Here is a 24,752-nt window from a genome sequence, read left to right on the forward strand (position 1 = left end):
TTCACCTTCCTCGAGATGACTGTGTCATCATCATTCATCCCCATTACGGTCGCAGGGAGGCAATGGCAAACCACCTCCGCTAGGACCTTGCCCAGTATGGCGGTGCAGGTCTCCAGCATCTTCCCCTGCGTTCTGTTACGGAGTATGAGACTTCATCATCAGTCACCTAAAATCGTTATGTAGAGGTTACAGTTACCTTACCTTCCGTTGTGACAGATCTGCTGAAAGCAACGGGGGCATGCAAACTATTCTGGAATGTACATCATACTTCACATTGAACGAGGACGGACCTGATTCTACACTTAGCCTGGTGCTCTCCTTGTCCGACCATTTCCTGCGTAAGAAACAGCCTAATCATGGGCTCTCCGGACTTCATTACGTGTTACCATTGGTCGGTATCCCGGTGTTTTGTTCTTAGCACCATTGAAATGTCGATCACTTCAGTTTACGAGAGCTTTGAACAAAGGATATATTAGATGTTTTGTTTATGCGGTTTCTATAGTACGGTTGTCGAAAAAGGTTCCAAAGATTCCAAAATCTTAAACATGGCTGCGAAACAACAACTGCGTAAATCCGAAGAGGTTGAAAAGTCAGCCGACCAATTGCAAAACAAAGGTTTATTAGTCCTTGATCCTAGGTATCAATATTTCTAAAAAATATCTTCTTCAGAAGGCGTGGGCCTTGTTAGATAATATGATGGTACATCAGATTAGATGAAGACGAGCGGCTCTTGTCATATATAAAGTTGACGAAACAAGAATTTTCCCAAGCCATGGCTTTAGATAGCAGCCAGATCACATATATCGTATTTCAGAATGAATGCTGACTCGCAAATGCCCACAGGTCAACATAAAATTATAACAGGAGTCACAGGATAAAATATCTGCATGAGTTACGTGTACATCATGCCACAGACTAAGGCCGACTGTCACACTCATTTTAGCGCCACATTTCGTAATCTGATTCGCTCAGAATCGCCTGATTTAATTATACTATATTCTATTACACTGGTTTTACTTTTGCTAATGTTCATCTTTCTGTCTTCAAGATACTATCCATTCCGTTAAACTGCTCTTACATGCCTTATAAAGTCAGCGTCAAACTTCACAGTTTTAATTTTACTGCTTGCTCAGTGTACAGATTGCATAACATGGGTGACAGGCTACAGCCCTGTCTCACTCTCCTTTCTGAACCACTGCTTCCCCTTCATGTTCTTCGTCTCTTACAACTGCAGGCTGGTTTCTGTAAAGTTGAATGCAACATATCGCTCCCTGTAACTTCAGAATTCCAAAAAGTGTATTCCAGCCAACATTCTCAGAAGTTTGCTGTAAATGTTCAAATGCTACAAGCGTAGGTTTTCCTTCCTTCACTCTAGGTTCTAAGACAAGTAGTAGGGTCATTATTGCCTCGAATATTCCCAAATATTTCCGGAGGGCAAACGATTTTCTCTGAGGACAGCTTCTACGTTACATTTGTCTGTAAATAACTGGTGTGTGTATTTTATTGCTACTGTCTATCGTGAAGTTATTCACGAAAACTTTGAAAAGTGTCGAGATTCTGCCAGCGTTAATTTTTTGGTATGAAAGTACGTAACAAAGCTGGGTGAGCGGGCTGTCATGTACGGTCACGAGGCCATGCGTCAACTATTTGCGGACGGCGGCTTTGTCCCATCTGGAGCCAAATAATACCAGTATAAATAGACGGACGCCGTTGCAAGCACTACACGCTCCGCTTTGCGTAGCGCCCTCACTCGTGCCAGTCAACTGTTTGTGAACAATACTTTCTTGCTCACTCCTCCTAAGAAGGCACTCGTAGGAAATTACGATTTCTTAAAGTTAATATGTTATAGCCAGCAGAAAAGGCACTGGTAATCCATTTGGTGTAGTGCAGCTGTTGCAGAGAGGCCTCGATCGGTTGCATTTGGAACTGTGTACTTCTTGGTTGATTTCTTTCAGTGAAAACCTACATTTTCTCCACATTTTACGTCGCGTATTTATCAACAGATAAAACGGGTTGATTTTTTTTTAAATGATCCGGAGCACAGTTTTAATCTACCAGGGAGTTTCAAATCACCACACACTCCACTACAGAATGCAAATTCGTGATTAATTTCGATAACAGATGATTTATATCCAAATTTACTTCTCTAGAGTAGTTCAATAATCGTTGATTTTGATTAACAACTACACTGCCTGAAGATTAGCAACATGTCAAGTGCTGGAACAGCGAAGGAGGCGACCATAACGTTCGCAACTGACCGACGAATTACAGTCAACGGTACCACATGTTTCTCGCAATTTAACCTAGCAAACTGAAGTCTAGCCTCCTTATCTGGAACTGTACGTCATAAGTTCTCCTCTTGCCCATCAGTTTGTGGCGTTGAAAATTTCTTCCTCTCGCAGAACGCGAACTTTGTAGCACTGGATCGAGCACTACAGCACCATCGTGCGCTGGCTCTAGAGATGCGAAGCATTCTTCACATAGCTGAACATCGAGTCAAACTGAGCTTAAACGACAGACTGGGGTTATACGGCACTTCAACTATACAGGATGTCCCATTTATCTCGACCACCCTAAATAACTGTTTGTCCAGATGCAAATTACAAAATGTTTCAAGCAAATGTTCTTTAGCCGTCAGGGGGACGTCAATCAGTAGATTGCCTTCGTTGTATGACTTTTTTAAATGGCACCCTGTATTTTTTAATCGGGTTATTAATTTCCTCTCCTAAAGAGCTATTCAAAGTTGTATCGCAGTGTACCATTCACTGAAACACAACGTTATTAATTACATAACACAACATTGACGTTGACGCTCCCAGCGCTTAGTGCAGGTACTCGGCGTAATGGGTTTAAATGGAGATACTAAGCAGAAGGATTATAATGCTGTATGAACGAGAAAAGGTTACATTTAAAGGTAACGTGGTTCGTTATATTTGTAATTACTTAGTATGCTGATTGAGTGCTTATGGTTTATTTCTCCTGTAATGAAGTTACACGGTTCTGTCTTTCACTGTAGTGACAAATGCTAAAGAGACATTTTGCGAATTAGTTCATGCGTGAGAAGTGTGGAAAGATGTATTGTTGCTACGACTTAATGAAGCTCAGTAAAAACTTAGTGTCGATTCAGTTATTTCTTTATCGGTGAGATTAGCACCCGACTTTTTATTTGCATTCATGGTTTTATTTGACTGCACACTCGCATTGCACATCGCGAGTTGTGTGCTGAGTAACATTTTTGAGTATCGACGGAATCCCGTCTCGCATTGCGCATCGCGAGTACGATGATTAAAACTTAACTTTGACAGTCAGAGCAGACAGGTTGGAGAGCAGACAGGAGGGCAGTCCATTGCATACAGGTAAGTCATAAATTGCACATCATATCAGATTATATTCAGTCAGGCACAGTGATTGTCAGAGTGCATTTACGAGAATAATATCAGTATAAGTTCAGAAGTTTGATGCGAGTGAAATACTTTATGGAGGTGTTACATTGTGATTTCAAACAGGTATAACAGATAAAGTCAGTTGCATTATATCATTTATTGTGTAATTACGATAGTAGTTCTGGTACAGAAATTGTTTTCTAAACTAGCAAAGATTCGCAACGTTCAGGGTCAACATTTAAGAAGAAGTCATTTTGTCACAGATTACGTACGTTACATATATTTTATTAAGAACAGATTTCTTTCTCGCAGTCGTATTGTTTGATCGATCGGTTACTCACAAGGGAACCATCCCATCTCACCCCCTCAGATTTAGTTATAAGTTGGCACAGTGGGTAGGCCTTGAAAAACTGAACACAGATCAATCGAGAAAACAGGAAGAAGTTGTGTGGAACTATCAAAAAAATAAGCAAAATATACAAACTGAGTAGTCCATGCGCAAGATAAGCAACTTCAAGGACAGTGTGAGCTCAGGAGCGCCTTGGTCCCGTGGTTAGCGTGAGCAGCTGCGGAACGAGAGGTCCTTGGTTGTCTTCCGTTGGGTGAAAAATTTACTTCTTTTTTTTCGCAAAGTTATGATCTGTCCGTTCGTTCATTGACTTCTCCGTTCACTTTAATAAGTTTAGTGTCTGTGTTTTGCGACCGCACCGCAAAACCGTGCGATTAATAGACGAAAGGACGTGCCTCTCCAATTGGAACCGATAACATTTGATCGCAAGGTCATAGGTCAACCGATTCCTCCACAGGAAAACACGTCTGTGCTCACGCTAACCACGGGACCACGGCGCTCCCGAGTTCAGGTTGTCCTTGACGTTGCGTATCTTGCACATGGACTACTCAGTTTGTATATTTTGCTTATTTTTTTCATAGTTCCACACAGTTTCTTCCTGTTTTGTCGATTGATCTGTGTTCAGTTTTTCAAGGCCTATCCACTGTGCCAACTTATAACTAAATCTGAGCGGGGTGCGATGGGGAGGTTCCCTTGTCAGGATTTCACATCGTGTAGCGTTGGCATAACATATTTCCATCTCAAAATAAGCTTCAGATTTTTCAGTCAACATTTCTCAGTTACTTAGCTTTCCACATTTTCCTGTCTGACTTCACAATTATACAAGAATTAATACGTTTTAAAGTATACTTTCATAGGCAATACAGCATTCCGTAAGCAAAGGACAAGCTATATCAGTATAGTTGACATATCGCACCTATCAGGCAAGATCCTTAACTTCCGGGGCCTTCAAAAGCAGCTTCTGCAACCCAGTGAGTGATTATGGAAACATAACAAAAGAACATGCCAAAAAAGTGGTACAAATGGCTCTGAGCACTATGCGACTTAACTTCTGAGGTCATGAGTCGCCTAGAACTTAGAATTAATTAAACCTAACTAACCTAAAGACATCACACACATCCATGCCCGAGGCAGGATTCGAACCTGCGATCGTAGCGGTCGCTCGGCTCCAGACTGTAGCGCCTAGAACTGCACGGCCACTCCGACCGGCAGAATATGCAAGACTGTATTGAACGTGAGTCAAACATTCTGCCTCATTCCCCTGACATAAGAGCTGTAACTGTCCTTTCGGATATGCCCACGAAAACAGACACCGCATATATGAAGTTAGAGTGCGGGTCCTTACACCAAGAAAGAAGTAGCTCCACCTAAGAAATTTGCTCGTACGTGACTGTCACGCATTCTTTTTGGGATCAGTGGCCTGTATACATCCTCATGACCACGTGAACAGAGTTCTGATTTATCTAAATGCAAAAGCAAGTGTGAACGTCTTCTACAGTAGCTGAGGAGAACCCTGAAAATTTGTTCTCAGAGTACGGTTTATAGTTCGTCAGTCTCTGTCAGCTTCTTAGGCCTACTGGACCGATGATTGGGTTTAGTGCTTTCTTGACGTTTCTAATTCATAATAATGTCGTTAACAACGAAAGTGACCAAATGTAATTAATGTGAAATGTCTCTGACGGTATGCTCGACATTTTCAGAGTCCACTCAGATCTCCGCTCTCCAGTTGTGACAGAAGGCACGTGTGTCATGTTAGAGCGTTGCGCTTGCAATTACATCTTCTCTACAACGTGTGAAACAGATGGATGAACCATATAGTTTATGGATGTTAGAGAAATAGCCTCTTACTTTCGCTATACCACAACACAGATAAATTATCGTTAGAATCCGTGATGCCTAAAATTTTTGTAACAGTACGTGTAACGGAAGTACTTCGTAATAGGCAGGCCGTTGATCACGGCAAAATAGCTTCGCGGTGTTATCCTCAGATTACGGAAAACTTTCCCTTCGACTCTTGTATGGAGACTGGAAGTTCACAGTTGATTTTTTTGCATTAACTTCCAGGATGAGTAGGCGTCCCTTCCTGGCAAGTCAGATATCAATAGAATCCTAAACTCAGAGAATAAACAAAATGAAAGCGATCGCCAAGTTCGGCACACTTTCTCCTGGTGCATTGAGACGTCAAATAACTTGGGGAAAACTGCTGTAGCGATGTGAAATCGCGCAGCTGGATAAATTTAATGGTAACGGAAGAGAGATGATGCCATCACTTTATTGTGAGGGTTTCGAGAGATTGTTTACCTGTAAGGTGTGTAGCTTAAAATACATCTTCGCAAATTGGCCGTTGTTTCGTGTTACAACCTACGGCTAGTAGCAGTGACAGTAAAATGGAGATGAAAGAAGTGGTTAGTAACCACACTAACTGTCCCTGCGTCCCTTCACACAAATAATGAATAATTGAAGGCTATCTTTTGGTACATAAATAACCTGAATACAGTTCCTGGATTTCAGTGATTTTCAGGGTCTTACGAAATTATTTTGGCATTCTCATGGTAAAGAATGAGATTGAGCCGGCCGGAGTGGCCGTGCGGTTCTAGGCGCTACAGTCCGGAACCGAGCGAGCACTACGGTCGCAGGTTCAAATCCTGCCTCGGGGATGGATGTGTGTGATGTCCTTACGTTAGTTAGGTTTAATTAGTTCTAAGTTCTAGGCGACTGATGACCTCAGATGTTAAGTCGCATAGTGCTCAGAGCCATTTGATGAGGTTAATCACAAGGGAGATGACACGAAAGTGTGCACACAGTAGTCTTAACAATTCACATATTATGTGACAACGATGTTGATGTTAGATATAAAGATTTTCTACCGCTAAAACAATAGTTCCCAAGACGCTCGGAGTCAATTTTTCATTGTTTATTCGAAATATGTCTTTGTTTGCATTACATGTTCCCCGCAAAGCTTGTTCCTACATAATCATCCACTTCATTCTAAACTTCTGTCGTTGTATGCAAACTTTCTTGGTCGCGTTGCCTTTAAACAGTCCGAAGAGGTTGGAGCCTGGATTATTAAAAAACCAGTCAAACGTTAAAGTGATGGTCTTAATACTTCAGGCGTTCTACATAGTATCTCTCCACTTGAGTACAATGCACCGAACGTTAATACAACCATGTGAAACCGTAAGAAACATCCTGCTTTGGGATGAAGATCAACTGGCTCGTCACGTTCTCACCTTCTTCGGTCTGAAACTATCAGGTACCCATTCTCCACTTTGTCGTTTTATGGTATGTTAGTATTGATTACACAGTCTCATCACCCACGATGATTTTTCCAGAAAAGAACTGCCCGAGTTTTGTATTTCTTTCAAGTGTCAGCAGGTGTCACACGTCATTGTTATTGTTTGGGAGTTTAGAGATGTTGCTCCATTGCAGTGTGTGGCACAACGGCGTTGACACACTACGACCCCATATCCACTACAGAACACTGCCTGCTCACAACTGACTCTTCGAAGTTATTTGTGTGTTAAATCTGTTAGTTCAAGCTGCCACCGTATTTATCGTGCTGTCATCACTTATATGCCAGGAATAAAATCAGTCTCAAAGCTTTTCGGACGGACGGTGCGTGTAGTAGTTCCAAAACGATAACTATAATTCAGAACCAACTTATTTCGTGACTAGAATTTTTCAATTGTTGCAGAACACAGTCTCAATCACGAGAAATTTGGCATACAACATGGTCCAGAACATGTCATTGGATAATTTCTGAAACCTAAGATACACATTTTAGAAAACGTAGTAAAACCGTAAAATCTATTAACAGCATCCAGTTAACCCTAGCTGTCACACATGACCGCACCGTAATCTGTTCTCTAAGAGGTCGTTCAAAGCTGTATTAACAGTCAATCCCTTTCCTTAGGAGGAGCCGTGTGCCGGTGTGCAAGAGCCCTTCATGGGAGGTATTTGACCAAAACTCGTCTCCCCAATGCTTCTGATTCGGATGAGGAAACCACGCTGGCCAGTCAATAAAGTGGATTTCTTCAAAACGAGAAAGTGACCCATCACGGTACGTCCATGTCGACGGGCATTCGCATCCGTGAGGAGGAAATGTAACTGTACCACTAGAAAACCACACATTTAGTTTTAATGATAACTATATTCGTCCAAATTTCAACAAAGATATGTTACTCCGTACACCAATCTAATGTGATTCGTTCACACATTGACACCACCTCTGTCACCACCACCACCACCACTGCCATGCTGGTCTCTTTAGCCCGATGTGTGGTGTCACGCATCGATACCACCCTACGGGTGTTCCACAGTTGGTAAAGGAATTCCAAGTTTCCGTTTGACGCCGCCGATAGCGGTCGCCCGGAACTGGCGGACCCAATGGTGCGTACCCGCTGCCACGCCTCCAATGGCTCCCTCTGCCGCTGCGATACAGGTCGGCTGGCGGCAGCCACTCTCCCACATGCGCCTGGAGCCTCATCACTACACCATCGTTCATGCTTAGTTCAGAGAACCTCATCCTAGTTGACACTTAGAGCTGGACGTCATTTCTTGATGCAGTATTTGTAATGCGTCTTCGTTAATTTGGAGAAAGACAAGTAAATCTTCAGTTTACTGTGTCAGTTCGTTCGCTAATCATTTCTGTTGCTGTCGAGCTTTCCTACGACGACAGTTCCTGCACCGCTCCGTAGCCCACCTCTCGTACACAACAGGATGTGTCTTGGATGATACCAGCCACCACTACCCACTAGATAAATGCGTCCGAGGAACCTTTCTGCCAACTAAAGCAGTTTCAGCAATGATTCACACGGTCTTTCCGTCGTTCATGGTCCATTATTGCTTACTCCACTATAAACGAGCCTCTCTCTTCACAAATGCGAGTGGGAAGTACGATACAAGATGTCTCGTATTCAGGCCAAAAAGCTACATTGAGTCTCCAGTACACAGTTTTTCAGGAAAAACGAACTCAAGAGGCAGCTGTAAGATGGCAAGGTAAATGTCATGTTGATACTTTTGAATATCGCCGTGCAGTTAAAGCCAGATATCGATCCTGTTGTGGTTTGTTTAATGTTGGTTGTCCTTATTGCGATCAAAGACTAATATTTCCTCTGGCTCGTAATCGTCGCCAAAGCCTTGAAATGACACTTCGTAGCGCATCGGAGCTTCTAAGAATGCCGTGTGTGATTTGCTTCTAGGCGTCTGAGAAGTCTACCCTCCAAAACGGGGGTGCAAATGGCGTTTTATAACATTATGCTGTAAAAACTGTGCTCAGCTCTTAAGGAAAGTACAACTAACGATTGATAACATGGCTTTTAGGAGCACGGAGTAGTTACTTCCTTACACAGGTTTCAGTTTGAAGGAAAATCTCGTCTGTCATTTCCAGTTTTTCTCTGTTTTTCATTCTTCCCAATTATACCTCATTTCTGTGTATTACTTAAGCTGTTTTAAAGTTATTTCATTCTCCACGTGCAATACTGCCATGATATTTCTAATGTGCTACCGTAGATTTTTCTTCAATGACAAAAAATAGTCTATCAGTTTGCGGCTTTGAATACAGTTTGCCTTGTGTCTTTTGTCATCACACTTTAATATGGTAGCTCCTGTCGTGGTTTCTTTTTTTCCTGATTTTGATGTACCTTTTAGATTTTAATTGTTTTCACAGTTTGTATTTTTCATACTTAAAGTCTTTACGTATCTAATTAGAGTGCAAAGTTTATCATTGTGCAATATTTTCCATGTAGCTATAGTTTTAGTACGGCAGGTTCTCATTGAGAAACATACAGTGTATCAAAACTAGTTTGTCGTTTATTACACGTTGAAGATGTAGTCTAATCTTGAAAGGAGAGAGACTAAATTCATTCTTGAAAAAATGTTTATATTTTTGTATTGCTTCACTGTCTTCAGCGAGGTTTGGAAAATACGGTGAAGCAATTGGCAGCAAGCACAAGGAGGAAAGCATCCAAGGTTCTATTCGAAACACTTTAACAAATTAACGGAATACCTAAATCCAGATAGTGGCATTAGGCTTCGATATACCTTCACGATTTGTTACGCACTGCTGCGCTCCACCCCATGAGTAAGCCACGAAAAAGACAGCAGTTAAAATAACATACAACGATAATAATTAAGTAACGTCAAAGACGTAGAAAAGAAACTGTGGCTGCCGAACTATACAGTTTGATTTTTGCGATGAAACATTTTATTTTTGGAATTGTGATTTAACCGTCTTATCGACAGAGGTAGTACGCTGTCTTGTAAGCACAGATGACGAAACTAAACACGTTCGACCAAGGTTGTGTATCGTGATTTGGTTGATATAATTTTAAGTTGCTGAAAAATATCGGAATTTTCTGTCCCAGACATGAGTTCTACACTGTAATCCAACGCGCAATAAAAAAATTGCATGTGCTGTTATTCACTTACACCTTTGATCAACAGGCCATCACTGCAACAGGATGCAAAATGATCAGAATTGGAATCAGTGGCTGTAAAATTTCCAATTAGCAAGCAGTACGTATCATTAGTCAATGCGTGCTGGCTAAACTGTATATAATAATGTTCCAGACGCAAATTTCTGACAGAGATAAGAAAAAAGCAAGTAGAATACGTCTACTTCTAACGCCTTGCGGTCGATGCTGGGTTTTAAATCCATACCGCTGAACGTTGTTGAAAAATCTGTTACCTTTAAATATTGTAAGCGAGTTTCATTAACACTTTTGATGTTACAAAATAACTCTTTGTCCAATCCTGTTCTAATCAGTGCCTCTTAGAGAAAATATGGCCGCAGTGACAATACAGTATATGCGGAAAAAGGGAACGAGACGTTAATTATAAACGTTAATACGAACCCGCCACTTGTGTGTATTTTGCCTTCTGCTGCTGACACTAGTGCAGTCGTTACGTCCCCGATATCCACCGGGCATCGCAGCAGATTTAATTAAGTGACCGCAAATGTGTGGCAGAGTTTGATGAGTGTACTAGATTTTCGAGCACATAAAGTGATTTACCAATTCCAGAGTGGTTGACTGGAAAAGTGCAAAAATTAGACACCTGTTTGTGAAACAGTGTCCCAAACAGAAAACAGCTAAACGATAGCCTAAATTGTGTATTAGCTTTCAAAACAGGGGAAAAACAAAAAAAAATATTACTTCCATTATACAGCCATGCTAATGATGAAGAAGCAGTGGAAATGGTTAAACTCTCGTCTCAGTAGTGTGTATGTGTCGTTGTTCGGTAGTTGAAGCCGTAGCGCGGCTGCTACATCATTGTGAAGGGGGCACTCGTAAACCACATGGTCGGGAGTACCCTCCGGAGCACCACAGTCACACGAAGGCGTAGCCCCCCTCCCAAACCGACACAGATATGTCGCATAGGGGCCATTACCAGTGAGAAAATGGAACAGTCACCGTGTTGTCTCAGAGTATCTCAAACTTAACCTTTCTTTCACGTCTGGTAGAAATTGGAATGTTCTTCGACCAGTGTCATCGGCTTTCCATGACTCCTGCCCCAACTCTTCACCTCTTCTCCTGATCGCACTCTTATCACCAGCCCGGACGCCCAGAATGTCCCCCGTTTTCCCTATTTCCTTTTCCTTTGCCCAGAACCATGCTGCCTGCTCTCTAATTTTAATGCAAAGAGAAGAGAACCCCATTATTACCAACAGGGCCCCACCTGGAGATGTCCTGTAGGCCCCCACCGACCTTAATATCATGTTCCTTTACACCCTTCTCACCCACCGTCATGAGCCTGTGCTCCCAGATTCCCGAGCTGTACCCCACTATTGTCGTTGTATGCTGTTATGGTATAATTTTATTAAATGAAAGGGAAGATGGAATCTTTTATTGCCAATGCAAATGAGGTTATTGAGTACTTCTAGTGCTCTTTGGGTTACGGTTTCGATGTGCTTTGCAAAGTTCCACCTTTCATCAATGATGACTCCCAAATAACGCGCCTCTCTCGCCGAAGAACTGGCGAGCCCTCAATTTTCACTGTTGGGTTCCTTACGAGTTGTCCTTTTGGTAAGAGATATGTTGACTTATTTGGTGATATTGTCATTTTTGTATTTCGGCACCATAGTTGTAGTTTTTCCACAGTCCTTTCTATCTTTGGCTCGATATCTTCGCGGCTACGGCCGCCAGCCAACATGAGGAGGTCATCCGCATAGGCTCTAGCACCTCTTCTCTCTGATGTTGGCTGTCCAATAACGGTTCCATGCAGATGTCCCAGAACAAAGGGCATAACACAGAACCCTGGAGGCATCCCTTTGTTATCGTTTTCAAATCTTTCCCGTTAGGGGATGATAGCCAGACCTCCCGATCCTCGCAATAACTCCTCAGACAACAGTATAGCGGCCCTCGACACTCTTTCTCCCGTAAACAGGAGAAATCGAAGACCACCACAGGTGGTCGGAGGCGCCACTGATGTCCACCATGATGCCAGCCAGCTACGTACTTCTACGGGGCTGAGTCACAGACCTTGGCCGCCAGGGCGACTGCGTCAGCCGCCGACAGTCAAGGCCTAAAGCCGAACAGCACTCGATGGGCAGCCAGACTGTCAGCCATCAATTTCTCGAGTAGTTTTCCAAAAAGGTCTAATAAACAAATTTGTCTGTATGATTTAGTTTCGATCGGGTCTTTTTCGGGTCCTTTCTTTATGATTACCACGTTTGCAACTTTCCTGATTTTTCGGAAACTTTTGCTCCATGAGGCACTCATTATACAGTTGGGTAAGTGGTGTTATCAGCTGAGGGGCTAAGAATTGCACTACCTCCGCTACAATGCCGTCTGGTCCAGGGGCTTTCCCTCTCTTTAACGATTTTATTTGGGCAGCCACCTCCTCTTCAGAGAAGGGGTATACTGCCCTGTCATTGGTGTATCTAACTAGGTCGTCATTTCTTATTTGGCGCTGGCCCTCGGTTTCCCCATCCGTACCGTCGCCAGGCAGCAGGGACTGGAGGAGGACCTCAGCAGTTTCCTGCCAGGATTCAGTCGTCCTGTCCCCATGCCTGACTGTAGATATCACCATTGGGGAGCGGATCTTCTCTCTTGCCAGTTTGTAGGATGCTCCCCATGGGTCTATAGTTACTTGGTTTATGACATAGCTTTCTCAGCTTCGTACTCTAACCGCCCTAAGTTCATTTTGGAATGTCTCCTTTGCTTCCCTGTACTGTTGCAACCATCGTTGCCTTTCCCACCAGACGACACTGCGCTGGTAGTGCCGCCTTAGTCTTCTGACAGACTGACGCATATGCTCTAGTTCGGATGACCATGGTGACAGAGGGGCCGCCATGGCCTTCCTCCTAGTTGGTACGGCTGCTTTCACCGCTCCGGTAACCGCACTCACCAGCTCCTTGGCATACTTGTTCGCCTCTATGTCTTTGTGATGTTCACCTTCTGGTAATGCAGGAATGTCGCACTCCATTGCTAGGCGTTCCCAGTCTGCTCTGTTATAGTTAAACTGAACCTCCCACCCCATGGTCCAGTGGTACTCCCTGTCGCCTAACGTGAATGTGATAAGATTGTGATCACTTGTGGTGGCACTGACTTCAACCTTCCAATTTTTTACAGTAGTAACGGCGTTTGGTGTGGTGAGTGTCACATCAATGTTTGTGCCTTGTCCCTCTCCCGCTGTATAGGTGGGAGGGTTACGAGGCTTGTTGGCCACCACAAGTTGCAAGGCCATAATCGTTTCTTCCGCCTTTCCCCCATTTGCGTTTCTTGTGACACTGTACCATAGGGGGGATTTTGCATTTATATCAGCAGTTACAATCACTTTGCGTCCCCGCAATGCCGTGATTACTCTAGTGAGGTGGTCCAGATGTTGCTCAATATCATCTCCGTACTGGAAGTACATATTTGCGAGAGTTAATACTCCCACGGGAGATTGCATTTCCACAACGTTGCAGTGACTGTTTGTGAACCGCAATGATTTGTTTGTAATTATTATTGCCTCTTTAGGGTCGTTCCCGCTGCTGACTAGTTGCCATGTTGCGGCTGCGAAAGTTACATGCCCTGCTTGTGAGTACGGCTCCTGCAGGCAGAGCACATCTAATCTCTTCTCCTCCACCACCTTGCGTAGCTCCTGCATCACGAGTCTGCTACTGTGATTGTTTAGTTGACCAATTGTTTTTGTTGTCGTTATGGGAAGTATGTGTGTATATCTGGCCAGTTCTTTCGCCAATCGAAAGCAATGCGACCGTTTGCCAAGACTGATTGTGTGTAGATATCATCAAGATCAAAATTTTCACTTCGTGTTTCAAAGACTTTCTTGACCAGATCCCGCAGGGCTCCGAAGTCGGTGAGGAGATTCATCGACTTGAGCTGTATTCTGTCAACAGCCTCCATCACCGAGAAGGTGACTTTCGTACCATATTTATGCCCTGCCGGGACTACATGTCGCAACGCAGTGGTCAGGGTAGTCGGTTGCTCCAGCCTTGCCAATTGCGTGGAGTGTTCTATGTTCGGATACACTCTGACAGGGTCTGCAGGCTGTATTCTGACAGGAGTGCATTCTTGTATAGCTGGGAGCACACTGGTGGTTGTTTTTATGATTATTGCTTGATCATTGTTACTTTCCTTTCATCTCTTAATAGTTTAGCGTTGTGTATGTTTCTGTTTGTTTCGTTACAAGGATCGCGACAAATATACGAACTTTTATAATGTAACTAAAGAAAATATAACGTTGTAGTAGCTGCCCGTACTTTCATAGATCAGAGATGTGAAGGCAACGAGTAACGTGCAGTCATAACTTGCGAAGTATGGAAATTAGCGTGCACATTTTAGCAGTGCCGGTTTTTCGCAGCTTAAATGTACTATTTAGTTGGTTTCCCCCCATCCTTCTGCGAAAGTTACGGTCTTCTTCCTCGTCTCTGAAAAAACCACACACATCATTTGTTGCAAAAAAATTTTCAAATGTGTGTGAATAGCTAAGGGACCAAACTGCTGATATCATCGGTCCCTAGACTTACACACTACTTAAACTAACTTATGCTAAAAACAACACACACACACACACACACACACACACACACACACACACACACACACACACACACACACAATGTCCGAGGGAGGACTCGAACCTCCGGCGGGAGGGGCCGCGCAGTCCGTGACAAGGCGCCCTAAACCGCGCGGCCACTCCGCGCGGCTCATTTGTTGGCCCCTCCCTCACATTTCCCTCGTACGCTTTTCCCTGCGTCACTTCCCGCTACTAATTGTGACACACACTGTATATCGTCCTCAGCTTGGAGCCGAAAGTTACCGCTACTTATTGTGACACGTCTTGCGTAGAAATCTTACAGTTCTGGTGCCTCTGGCGCCCCTCAAAACTAGACCCCCAAGCGGAAACTTAAGTCACTTGGGTCTCGAACACCCCCCCCCCCCCCGCCGCCGCCACCACCACCACCACCACCACCACCACCACCACCACCACCACCACCACCACCCTACACGCCCACACAGAAGCGCGTGTGAAACAGGAAATTACATAGAATAACATTAACAAAATTTGTAGGAGGTGGTAGTAGAATAACAGTAACAAAGTTTGTAGGAAGCACCCAGGCACAAATATAAAGTAATTCTAAATTCCAGGTTAGCGACTTCCCCTCGATCAAGTGAACTCTGGAACTTAGCAATGTACTTGCAGCGCCGTGAACCATTATTCTGTTCAGTCTGTATCTGATATCAGGTGTTTCATATTACGGTTTTTCATACTGCCTTCTCTGAAACGGAGTCATACTCCTAATTGCACTTACTCGGTAGAGTATGCAAGCTAAACGCATGAACTTCGCAAACAGTCTTTCTGTGAACTTCTTTCATCCTCTCCAAGATGTTGCGGAGTGAATAACTTCGCAGCTTGCACCAAAGAGTCTTCTGTAGTTTGCATCGCCTTGAATTTTCCGAAGTTGCTGTATGTTGTATTTCGATAGCAGCAGAGACATTTTGCTTCTGTCACGAATTTTTTTCCGGTTCCATCGTATCTTTCCGCAATCTCTGCAGGTTAGAGTATTTGAAACAGTTGCTGATGGTATGTTTGTCAGATAGGACTGTTGACCCCGACAGTGCTATTGATCCTATTTGCTTGCCTAAGCTTTTACTTTCTCGTCGTCATAAACAACTCGTGCATCACACTCCCATCACACGCTGTCGTCAGTAACCTGTAGCAAATGGTCCATTTCAGATATATACGCGCAAACTGCCAGGATGTAACCAAGTCCAAAGGGTCGATAGATACACGATTTTGCTAGTATTACGTACCCGTTTTGTTGAACAAGTAGAAGGAAAACTGTGTTAATGACATAAATCTGGATTTGAAATTTTGAGTTTGATTACGGTTTTCTTTAAACATACCCATAATCGTTTTTTTAGAAGTAGTCTTCAGCAGTACACTCCTTGTCTCTAAAAGTTGTTTGCTGTGTGTTTTATATTGTCCCGGATGTTGGTCCATAAAGACCATAACGTTTTTATCGGTGACATGAAACTGATGGGTGCCGTCGGCGAGCAATATTGCGGAAAGGGCTCTTTCTTGGGGAGCTATAGGACCTGCGAGTCACAGACCACAGCCGAAGTCTTCAGTTTCGGGGGGGGGGGGGGGGGGGGCAGCAAGCGGAATGCTGGAATGTCATTCTGAGATCAGCTTATGTACCTATTGTCTCTCGGGTTACTAAACACTAGTCTTGTATATTCTTTCCATTTGAAGCGTGGACTACAGTTAAAATATAGTAGTAACTTTATACCTTTTGTGCTTACATTTTATTTAATTATAAATGGAATACGAAAGGAAAATTAGATATTAACGTCCCGTCGACGAGGTGGTCATGTCCACGAATAAGCACGGTTTTAGAAAACATCGCTCGTATGATACACAGCTTGCCCTTTTGTCACATGATATACTGCGAACTATAGATGAAGGGCAACAGGCAGATTTCATTTTCCTAGATTTCCGAAAAGCACTTGATATGATAACCCACTGCAAACTGGTAACGAAGGTACGAGCATACGGAATAGGTTCTCAGATATGAGACACGAAGACTTCTTATGTAATAGAACCCAGTTTGTTATGACCGCGAATTTTCATCTGAGACAAGGGTACGGTCAGGAGTGCCCCAGTAAAGTGTGATAGAACCGCTATTATTCACTGACGGACGTGGTAAGCAGCATTCTGTGACTCTTTTGTGCTGATGCTGTAGTGTACGGAAAGGTGTCGAAGATGAGTGACTGTGGGGGGTTCAAGATGATTGACAAAATTTATAGTTGGTGTGATAAATGCTAGTTTGCTCTAAATGTAAAAGTAGTGCGGGTGAGGAGGAAAACAATCCCGTAATGTTCGAATACAGCATGCTACTTGACACAGTCAGGTCGATTATATATCTTGGCATAACGTTGTAGAGCGATATGAAATGGAACGAGCATCTAAGGAATGTAGTGGGGACGGCGAATGGTCGGCTTCGGTTTATTAGGAGAATTTTGAGAAAGCGTGGTTGATCTCTACAGGAGACCGCATATAGGACGCTAGTGCGATCTGTTCTTGAGGACTGCTCGAGTGTTTGGGATACGCACAAGGTTGGATTAAAGGACGACATCGAAGCAACTCAGAGGGGGGCTGCTAGATTTGTTACGAGTAGGTTTGAACAACGCGCAAGTATTATGTAGATGCTTTGGAAACTGAAATGGGAGTCCCAGGGGAGACTGCGACGTTCTTTTCGAGGAATACTATTGAGAAAATTTAGAAAACAGGCAATTGAAGCTGACTGCAGAATGATTCTCCTACCGCCAACATGCATTACGCGTAAAGACCACAAAGCTAAGATACGAGAAATTAGGTCTCATACAGAGGCATATAAACAGTCGTTTTTCGTTCGCTCTGTCTGCGAGTGGAACAGGAAAGGAAACGATCAGTATTCATACAGGATACTCACCAATGTATGTAGATGCACATGTAGATTAGAAACGAAACACTAGCTCTGATTGAAGAAAGATGCAAAAAGTAATCTGCTGTCCCTTTTTCAAACGAACCATCCAGGAATCTGTCTGAAACTGTTTAAGGAAACGACGGAAAACCTAAATCGGAATGGCTGGAGGGAAGTTTGAACCACCTTACTCCTGAATGCCCTGAATGTGTGTACTGTGTGTCAACACTGCGGCACCACGCTCCGTGCATTAGAAACGCAGGCTAGGCAAGTGTTCTATAAAACGAAAATGGAGGAGGTAGAGGTGGTGGTGGAGGAGAAGGAGGAGCAGGAGGAGGAGGAGGAAGGACAAAAGTGGGAGAAGTACGGTTGCATTACTGAAAAATAGATAAACATTGTTATATGCAAACTTCTTGATTTGATAGGTTTATTTGACAAGCAGCGAACATTTGATAATATAAGAATGAGAATGTAAGGGTTCATGGAGATTCGTGAAAGGAACTGAGTCAGGACGATATTGTGCTCATTGGGTGGAACAGCACAGAAGCAGGTATTGAGTACAGAGCTCTGGGTGTGTAGTCGTAGGTAAGCAGAATGATAACAATGAACGTTCATGGATAACATATCTCGTGTCCGCAATAGTGTGAGGTAGGTCGAGACTCCAATGCACCCATGGCATTACGAACACATGCATATGTTACCTTAAGTGCGCGAAGTTGTCCAGTCAACACAGCGCTTGCTCAGGCACAGACCATCGGGTCTCTTGGTGAAACATCTGCCGTCAGATTATGCGACGTAGGGTGAAGAGGTTCTGTGTACCTGATACCTTCCACTTATATAGTCTCGAGGATCGTCCGATGTGTTTCCTTGCCCACCGAGCAGCGGGGTAGCTTCTTGTTAAGGGACGAGCCGTAGTTACCCCGTAGGATAGTTCTAGTCAGCCCTTCGAATTATGCCCAAGTGTTCTCGTCTGGGCAGCATAAGACGCACTGCATGTGTTTACTGTGAAGAATGCGGTCTATAAATGTCACATCTGGCCACGGTTTGTGCGTCATTTTTTTTACGAGCATCTGCAGTATGAGGAAATTATGCGTTTAGTGCACCTATCTCTCTCTCAGGACTTACATCCAATGGAACGCACATATGACACTCCAGATTGAAATATTGCCGCCAAAGGCCGCTTGCGCAGCAGTTGTAGGCGTTGTCGCAAGCCAAGTTGAATAGCCTGATCCATCATATGGTGATCCGGGAGGGAGGATTAGGAGGCAGGGGGCAGTACGTTGCGCATCGTTGCCATGCGAGGTCATCACACTGTCTATTAATTTTCGTGGTTTATTTTTCCTATATTCCTTGCTGCTGTAGCACTGTCACACATGACATTAAATGTACGTGAGCATATTGATTAACAATACAATAATAGTGCGGAGACAAGGCTTAGCCACAGCTTGGGAGGTATTTCTAGACTGAGATTTTCACTCTGCAGCGGAGTGTGCACTGGTGTGAACGTCCTAGCAGATTAAAACTGTGTGAGGGACCGAGACTCGAACACGGGACCTTTGCATTCGGGCAAGTTCTGTTCCGACTGAGGTAGAGGTAGCAGATGAGGTACCGGCGGAAGTAAAACTGTGAGGACGGGTCACGAGTAGTGCTTAGGTAGCCTATTCGGTAGAGCACGTGGCCACGAAAGGTAAAGGTCCCGAGTTAGTCTCAGTCCGGCACAAGTTCTAATCTGGCAGGAAGTTTCGTATCAGCGAACACTCCGCTGCAGAATACAACAAATGATCCGTATAATATGGCACTCAATTTCATTTATGTTATGATAATAATAATGAATACTGAAACATTTGTCGCATTTTCACGGTAGGTTAAGAAGTGTAACTTCTCTCTGGGAGGTCCAATGCACAACTGCAATCTTCAGATAATCATCATCTGCAAAGCGTTTATCAGCAATGTATTTCTCAATAACACCTTCCGTGAACTTGCACAATATAGTAGTTGAATGGAACGAGTAAATTTACAGGCTGTGAAAGTAACTCACCTGCTGACCATTTACAAATAAATTCACTAAAAAGCAACGCAAATATTTATCTTCCTAACAGAAATAGCTGTTGTGCTGTACTAAGATGCAAGTTGCAAGTCTTATATTTAAGGTCTTTCCTGGACTAGGCGTAGTTGCCTAGAGGGAACTACTCTTAGGAGCCAAAACATACGGGCCGTCTACGCGTTGGTTTAATGTTAGACCTACTGCAACAATTTTGCATGACATGGATTCTTGAAGTCCTTGTTAATTTTCCGGAGATATAGGTACGGGCGCCGGCCGAGGTGGCCGAGCGGTTCTAGGCGCTACAGTTTGGAACCACGCGACCGCTACGGTCGCAGGTTCGAATTCTGCCTCGGGCATGGATGTATGTGATGTCCTTAGGTTAGTTAGGTTTAAGTAGTTCTAAGTTCTAGGGGACTGATGACCTCAGAAGTTAAGTCCCATAGTGCTCCGAGCCATTTGAACCATTTTGAACCATAGGTACGGGCCGGTTGTTTGTGGGCGTGAAGCTGCCGAAGGTGAAAATCCCTGACCCCGCCGGGAATCGGGCCCTGGACCCCGTGCTCGGGAAGCGAGAACGCTACCGCGAGACCACGAGCTGCGGACTTTAGGTGACTGTGTGCATTAAATTGTGCAGATATTGTTAGCTGAATCTCTCTAGGACATAATGCTCCCGCTCACAACGCTGCGAATGTCCTGGATTCGTTTCATTTTCATGACGAAGTAATACGTCATTCTTGGCTGCCGCAACTGTTCCATTTGATTATTTTAGTCATTTTGACGTGTACTGTAAAAGTAATAGGTTGCTCACAAACATCAAAAAGCATCTCTCAAGGAATTCAAACAGTTTTCTTGCGATGAATGGTGTAAAAATCCTATTGCAAGCCATACAGGATTTGCATCCATTCCATTTGGGTTCAGAGTGTTGTCAATACAAATGTGGTCATGTGAAGGGACTAAACCATAACTAACCTCTCTTCGTACGTTTTATGTTTACTGCTGAACAGGTCAACCAAGGTCTCCGATGTGCTGTAATTTAGATCAAGAAGATGGAAATAGTTGTGGTATATAACAGCTGGTATGCAATTTAAGACACTTACGCTCAAGTTCACTTAACATGTGTTTCACAGTTGCACCGTTTCTCCGCTACGGATCTGTGAAGCATACGATACTGCTGATGTTCAGAGACGAAGCGTCCCAGATGTCCTTCATTGGTGTCAGGTCCAGCGACTTTCGTGGGCAAGACTTCAACGTGAGTTCAGTATCATACTCTTCAAACCTCTGTAGCACGTTTCTGGCCTTTTGCAAGGCCAGTTACCCTGCTGAAAGATGACATCGCTATCGCGGAAGACATCGCGCATGAAGGGATTTTGGTGGTTCACAATTAGGTTCACGCAGTCAAAAACTGTTTAGATGTCCTTGATTATTATCATAGGTCCCATTAAACAAAACGTGAATATCCCCCGACACACACACACACACACACACACACACACACGAGAGAGAGAGAGAGAGAGAGAGAGAGAGAGAGAGAGAGAGAGAGAGCGTATTGCCCTCTGTCTGACTCAGATAGCCGAATACCCTACTTTGCAGAGCAGGCAACCCTCTATTCACGATCCTTTGATGAGGCGGGTGTGCTAGAGTGCTGCAACGCTCTGTTTGCCGGTTACGACTTCCCCTCTGAAAGTGACCGAACAGTTAGTGGCCGGCCCCATACGACTGTGCTCTGTCACGCACTCCCTCCATGTCTGTCGTCTGGACACCGGACATGCCAGTAACCGAGCAGGACAGCTGACGTGTCACCTCGCCTCTCTCTCTCTCTCTCTCTCTCTCTCTCTCTCTCTCTTCCCTTCCCTTCCCTTCCCTTCCCTTCCTTTCCATCCTCTCTCTCTCTCTCTCTCTCTCTATCTATCTTTCTCTTTCTCTGCCTGTCCCAGCGCAAAAGTAATTTCCAAGAATGTTTACGTGACACAGTCAACACCGTACATCGCGTGGAAAATAATTTGTTTCGATAGACTCACAGAAAAAAAGATGAAACTCATTTCCAAACAGATCTGTTCTTTCCATCATTAATAAGAAACAGTGTACACATTATAGAAGCACTATTCCTGAAACCTAGGAGACGACTGTTTTTGTAAAGAAAACATACTAAGATCATTACATACACTCCTGGAAATTGAAATAAGAACACCGTGAATTCATTGTCCCAGGAAGGGGAAACTTTATTGACACATTCCTGGGGTCAGATACATCACATGATCACACTGACAGAACCACAGGCACATAGACACAGGCAACAGAGCATGCACAATGTCGGCACTAGTACAGTGTATATCCACCTTTCGCAGCAATGCAGGCTGCTATTCTCCCATGGAGACGATCGTAGAGATGCTGGATGTAGTCCTGTGGAACGGCTTGCCATGCCATTTCCACCTGGCGCCTCAGTTGGACCAGCGTTCGTGCTGGACGTGCAGACCGCGTGAGACGACGCTTCATCCAGTCCCAAACATGCTCAATGGGGGACAGATCCGGAGATCTTGCTGGCCAGGGTAGTTGACTTACACCTTCTAGAGCACGTTGGGTGGCACGGGATACATGCGGACGTGCATTGTCCTGTTGGAACAGCAAGTTCCCTTGCCGGTCTAGGAATGGTAGAACGATGGGTTCGATGACGGTTTGGATGTACCGTGCACTATTCAGTGTCCCCTCGACGATCACCAGTAGTGTATGGCCAGTGTAGGAGATCGCTCCCCACACCATGATGCCGGGTGTTGGCCCTGTGTGCCTCGGTCGTATGCAGCCCTGATTGTGGCGCTCACCTGCACGGCGCCAAACACGCATACGACCATCATTGGCACCAAGGCAGAATCGACTCTCATCGCTGAAGACGACACGTCTCCATTCGTCCCTCCATTCACGCCTGTCGCGACACCACTGGAGGCGGGCTGCACGATGTTGGGGCGTGAGCGGAAGACGGCCTAACGGTGTGCGGGACCGTAGCCCAGCTTCATGGAGACGGTTGCGAATGGTCCTCGCCGATACCCCAGGAGCAACAGTGTCCCTAATTTGCTGGGAAGTGGCGGTGCGGTCCCCTACGGCACTGCGTAGGATCCTACGGTCTTGGCGTGCATCCGTGCGTCGCTGCGGTCCGGTCCCAGGTCGACGGGCACGTGCACCTTCCGCCGACCACTGGCGACAACATCGATGTACTGTGGAGACCTCACGCCCCACGTGTTGAGCAATTCGGCGGTACGTCCACCCGGCCTCCCGCATGCCCACTATACGCCCTCGCTCAAAGTCCGTCAACTGCACATACGGTTCACGTCCACGCTGTCGCGGCATGCTACCAGTGTTAAAGACTGCGATGGAGCTCCGTATGCCACGGCAAACTGGCTGACACTGACGGCGGCGGTGCACAAATGCTGCGCAGCTAGCGCCATTCGACGGCCAACACCGCGGTTCCTGGTGTGTCCGCTGTGCCGTGCGTGTGATCATTGCTTGTACAGCCCTCTGGCAGTGTCCGGAGCAAGTATGGTGGGTCTGACACACCGGTGTCAATGTGTTCTTTTTTCCATTTCCAGGAGTGTATTTTTCACAGTAATTTTTCACACTTCACTTACTGGGTGTTGTGTGATGTCCTTAGGTTAGTTAGGTTTAAGTAGTTCTAAGTTCTAGGGGACTGATGACCATAGATGTTAAGTCCCATAGTGCTCAGAGCCATTTGAACCATCACACTTCACTTGTTTGCAAGGAAAGAATGTTTATAATTACCGTCAATCAGCAGTAGCTCACTGACGCGTTCTGGATTTAATTGGCTGTGGTGATTTTTTAATAACATGCCAGCTTTATTGAAGCAGCGTTCACTAGGTGCGCTTGTTAATCAGTTACATAAAATACGTCTTGCAACTGCAACCTGGCCGGGTAGATAGTTTTCATATCTGCTCCACCGCTTTAAGAAATCATTACCGTATAGGTGCAGTAAAATGAAAAGATCTACATTAGCTGCTACGGATCATTTGTTGTTTTCCAGTCCTTGAAAAGATCTATCTTTGTAGGTGGCAATGAAACTATACTTGGAGGTTTCGGTTAACAAACAAAATAGAGACAGGGAATTAATGCAGAAATGGTGTGGAAATCAAATAGGCGTACCCGAAAATATGTGTCTTACTTTGTTAAAATATTATACGAATTACAATACAGCACTTCCATTTGGCTGTAAGACACTATGCACTAACTATACAAAGACGATTACGTTAAAGATTGCCTGTTCTACCTTCGTAACTTGCGCATATCTGTCGCACACTGATAAGAATTTCCTTATTCTCATTTATATCAAGCATATTCATATTACAGAAAGACTGTCAAAGGAACATAGCAATTTTATGTGTACTTATTGTAGAGTAACGTGACGTGACATTTCAAACGCTGTCTTCTCCATAATGTGCACATACATCTATCCATTCTTGGCATAGTGTTTGGGAAGCTTCACCACAAACAGCATTAAAATGTCTGATGTTTTTAACACACATTGGAACACATTTCGCTTTAAACTACTTTTTATTTCTGCCGGCATACCTGAAGGAGCTGTGTCAGTGTGAGTTTTCTTACAGCTGTGTTTTTTAAATGAGCCCTTCCCGACTGGGAACATAATAGTGTAGAGCCGTGTATGCAAGCCCCCTATCCAGTAGACTTGCTGTTTCCGTCTACAACTACCAGAAATTTATTCAACATATCCTTTTGAGACCCTCGCATTTCTTCAGTGTGTACATATTGGTTTCAGTCTCACTTCATACTGCATAGTCTTTTCGACGCTGCATGATTACACACACAAATCATGAGTTAAAACCCTGCGCTGGCTGTAGTCGTACACGAATAAAGTGAATAAAGATGCGTTTAACTCCTGTAGAGTCAACGTTACTTAACATTCGTTCATGGTTTCTATGTCCGACCAGGAAAATGGTTGCGGACGAAGTATCCTGTTAGGTCGTTCTGATGCGCTCGGCCCTCCTTGAATTATGTGCCCTTTCACACTGAGGGGACAAAAGTCATGGGGTAGCGATATGCACG

At 44.3% G+C, this 24,752-nt stretch overlaps 1 protein-coding gene across 1 annotated transcript in view; it reads left to right on the plus strand.

Annotated features, from left to right (window-relative positions):
- LOC126248235 (cAMP-specific 3',5'-cyclic phosphodiesterase) overlaps positions 1-24,752 on the plus strand; it is a 953,544-nt gene that overhangs the window by 204,955 nt on the left and 723,837 nt on the right. The window lies entirely within an intron of this gene.

The sequence above is a fragment of the Schistocerca nitens genome, chromosome 3 (genome assembly GCF_023898315.1).
Source record: "Schistocerca nitens isolate TAMUIC-IGC-003100 chromosome 3, iqSchNite1.1, whole genome shotgun sequence".
Taxonomy (NCBI): Eukaryota; Metazoa; Arthropoda; class Insecta; order Orthoptera; family Acrididae; genus Schistocerca; species Schistocerca nitens.